Below are 4,524 nucleotides of genomic sequence, written 5' to 3' on the forward strand. Positions count from 1 at the left end.
TCACTGGGTATAATACACTATAAAGTAATTTACCACAGTATATTTAGTCATGCTATTGTAAATGGACCTTTGTTTTGTTTCCAGTTTTTGTTTCCAGCTATTATGAATAAAGCTGTATGATAACAAAGTGGGAGACAGTTATGCTAAATGAAATAAGTCAGTCAGTCATAGAGGGACAAATACTGCATGATTTTTCATCGATGAGGCACCCAAAATATTCAGTTACAGAGATAGACAATAAAATGGTGGTTACCAGAGGATGGTTGAGGGGGATACAGGGAGTTGTTGTTCAATGAATTAAAAAAGAAAAAGTGAGTGGTACCTGGTGGCTCAGTCAGTTAAGCATCTGCCTTCCTCTCAGGTCATGATCCTGGAGTCCTGGGATAGAGCCCTGAGTCTGGCTCCCTGATCTGCAAGAAGTCTGCTTCTCCTTCTCCTCCCAGCTTGTGCTCTCTCTTGCTATCTCTTTCTGCCTCTCTCAAATAAGTAAATAAAATCTTAAAAAAAAAAAGAAAAAGTGAAATACTGAAATGATGTGAAGAGAAAACAGTTATGTTAGTTGATAGGTATCTTAATTAGCTAGACTGTGGTGATCATTTCATAATGTGTATGTATATCAAAGCATCAAGTTGTGTACCTTAAATATGTACAATTTCCATTTGTCAGTTATACCTCAATGAAGCTAAAGAAAAATGCCAAAAAATTATTTTCACCGATAAAAATAACTATATTTAAAGGGCGTTTTAAAAAAGTTGCCATGAACATTATTACACAGGTTTTTTGAGGAACAAGTGTACTCTTCTGTTGAATATAAAGCTAGAGATAGAATTTCTGGGCCAAATAGTATGTGTACTTTCAACTTAACAATGGTTTCAACTTTAAAGTATGTTACCAAATGGTTTTCTAAAGTAGCAGTACAAATTTAAACTAACAGTATCTGAAGACTTCTATTGCTCCTCATTCTCACCAATACTTGGGAGTGTCAAGTCTTTTTAGTTTTAGTCATTCATATTGGTATGGAGTGGTATTCTATTAAGTTTTTCTTTTTATTTTGGAAATCTTTAGATTTATAGACAAGTCTCAAAGATTAAATAAAGAGTTCCTGTATGACCATCACTCATCCCCCCCAGTATCACACTATTTCATAACCAAGGCACAATTTTCAAAACAGAGAAATTAATGTTGGTTTATTACTATGAAAAAACTCCAGACTTCATTTGGATTTCATGTTTTTTCACTACTGTAGTTTGTCTCTTCTAGGATTTGATCTAGGATATAACACTGCATTTGATCCCATTTCCTTAGTCTCCTCTTGTCTGTGATATTTTCTCACTCCATCCTTGTTTATTAAGACTTGGCAGTTTTGAAGAGTACAGGATATATGCTTAGTAAAATGTCCCTTAATTTTTTAAATATTTTTCTCATGATTATTGGAGTTATGAGTTTTCAGGAAGGATACCCCAAAGGTGAATTACACTGGAGTACAATATATCAAGACCAATCAATTGTACTCCAGTGTAATTCACCTTTGGGGTATCCTTCCTGAAAACTCATAACAGTGCTAATCTAGATCACTTAATTAAAGCAGGGTTTCCCTTTGGTTTTCAACTTTTTTTTTTTTTAAGATTTTGTTTACTTATTTGAGAAAGAGAGAACAAGAGAGAGCATGAGTGGAGGGGAAGGGCAGAGGGAGAAGGAGAAGAAGACTCCCTGCTGAGCAGGGAGCCCAACATGGGGCTGCATCCCAGGACCTTGGGATCATAACCTGAGATGAAGGCAGATACTTAACCGACTGAGCCACCCAGGTGCCCCTTGACTTTACTTTAATGTATATATGTTTAATTTATATTGTATTTAACTTGATTTGGTTTCTTAGCGCTTTTTAATCTATGATATGATGTTTTTATCAATTAAAAAAATTCTCATTCACTATCGCATGAAATACCTTCTTTGTCTCATTCTTGCTCCTTTTCTTCTGGGATTCTTTTCTTCCCCCCAGCATTTGATAAAGCATTTATTTTTTCTATTTTTGTTGAGAAGTAATTGACATGCTTCACTGTATAAATTTAAGGTGTACAACATGATGATTTGATTTACATATGTTATGATTGCTACAATATGTTTAATTAACAGCCATCATCTCATATAGATACAATAAAAAGAAAAGAAAAAAAAATCTTGTGATGAGAACTGTTAGGATCTACTCTCTTAAAAACTTTCCTCTATGTCATACAGCAATATTAGCTATAGTCATCATGTTGTGCATTACATCCCTAGTGCTCATTTATCTTGTAACTGCAAGTTTGTACTTTTTGACCACCTCCCTCCAATCTCCCCTAACCACACCCCCACCTCTAGTAACCACAAATCTGATCTCTTTTTCTATGATTTTTGTGTGTATGTTTTTGTTGTTTTAGATGCCACATATAAGTGAGATCATACATCATGCAGTATTTGTCTTTCTCTGTCTAGGTTATTTTATTCAGTATAATGCCTTTGAGATCCATCCATGTTGTCTCAAATGGTAGGATTTCCTCATTTTTTATAGCTGAGTAATATTTCATTATGTGTGTGTGTGTGTGTGTGTGTGTATTTTTTTTTCTCACAATTTCTTTTCTACTAATCCACTAGTGAATACTTGGATTGTTTCCATGTCCTGGCTATTGTAAATAATGGTGTCAATAATTACTTTTTGAGTTAGTGTTTTCATTTTGTTTGGATATATTCTCAGAAGTGGAATTGCTCAATCATATATTAGTTCTATTTTTAATTTCATTTGAAACCTCCATACTGTTTTCCATGGTGGTTGTACCAATCTAATGTCTCACTAATAGTACACAGGTTCTCTTTTCTCCACATCCATGCTTTCTTGATAATGAACAATAAAAACCTATCCTCAAGCAATTACAACTTAAATCAAGCTCCAACTTGGAATAAGCTCATAAGCTTACTTTTTTTTTTTTAAGATTTTATGTATTTATTTGACAGAGAGAAATCACAAGTAGATGGAGAGGCAGGCAGAGAGAGAGAGGGATGCAGGCTCCCAGCTGAGCAGAGAGCCCGATGCTGGACTCGATCCCAGGACCCTGAGATCATGACCTGAGCAGAAGGCAGCGGCTTAACCCACTGAGCCACGCAGGCGCCCCATCATAAGCTTACTTTTGACAATGTTAAACTTCACCTAAACCTTGTGCTCATGAAAAATGGCAATGACAAAGAAATTCCCACCCTTTTGTTTCCTGAGAGATGGCTAATCCACAAAAGACACCCAGCTCTCCCATATTTCAAGATTAGACCCAACTCCAGCTTTTCTCAGGGACTCAGATAAGAACCATCTTCTTCCTCCCTCATCATTCTCATAAGACTCAAGGATGACTCCTTTGTAAATCTGTATCTTCCCAGGCCCCCTTTATTTTCTTTGAGATGATACTCTTTAGTAAAACATTCTATCAATTACAATAGCCTGATTAAGATCATCTCCTTAAATGTCAGGTACATTTTGTCTTTGGTAGTATAGTACTGAGACTCAGATGAGGATGAACCTCACCTTTAGATCACTGTTTACTCCATCCTTGTGACGGGTGCTCCCAGAGACCTATGCATTCTGTTCCTGACTGATGATCTGGTATTCAGTGGTTTCTCTGATTTCTGATCCTATGTTCTGGATTCTTGTCTATTTGTATCATACCAAGGATTTGATTTTGATTATTGTAGATTTACTCACTTGATTTCTAGTGCCCCTAGTTTTGATTTCCTGGTCTGACCACTTGGTGATTTCTGGAAATGGATTGGTGGTTCATAGAGATCTTATTTCTGTTTGGTGAAAGACAATAGAATATCTAGTTTGTTAATCTCTTTTATTTGTCTATTTGTAATTTTGACCATAAGTCAATTAAGAATTCATATCTACTAGGAAAGAAAGAGCTTGTTGATATAAAATCATGAACTTTTTCTGTATTTATTCTTGATCCAGGACTGCAAGTTTAGAATTGAAGCAAATGTGCCTCACCTGTTTATGTCTGTATATCTATGTCTGAAATTCAGTAATGTCATTATCTCACTTTGTGTAATTGTGTAATATTTTTCTATCTGTGGATGGTATTATTAATGAATGCCTCCTCTTAAAGGAGCTCTATTCTATTAGCAATAATCGCGCCTCGGATAAACCTCATTGGCTACGATACTGCCACTGCGCAAAGCTCTATTCTAATTGACTTAAAGATAAGCAAGCACTTGTATAAGTTGAACATGTCTAAACTTCCCATGAATTAAGAACACTGAACTTGCAATGTTCTTCATGTGCTAAAAAAAACTTATAGAAACTAACTCAAATGTTTTAAGAAATCAAGATCAAATAATTTTGGAAAATATTTGGCAAATAAAATGACTTTAATAATTTTGTTTTAACCAAAAGAACTTTTGTCTCTTCTGATTTATCAATGTGAAATATAATATACACATATATTTTATTCTAGTTGGCTGTATTATTTTCTTAAACTTATACAAGTTTACTGGTCAAATAAA

At 34.8% G+C, this 4,524-nt stretch overlaps 1 pseudogene; it reads right to left on the reverse strand.

Annotated features, from left to right (window-relative positions):
- Positions 1-4,026: 4,026 nt before the first annotated feature.
- Positions 4,027-4,201, reverse strand: LOC122910913 (annotated as a pseudogene).
- Between the last annotated feature and the right edge of the window lie 323 nt (positions 4,202-4,524).

The sequence above is a fragment of the Neovison vison genome, chromosome 6 (assembly GCF_020171115.1).
Source record: "Neovison vison isolate M4711 chromosome 6, ASM_NN_V1, whole genome shotgun sequence".
In the NCBI taxonomy this organism is placed as follows: Eukaryota; Metazoa; Chordata; class Mammalia; order Carnivora; family Mustelidae; genus Neogale; species Neogale vison.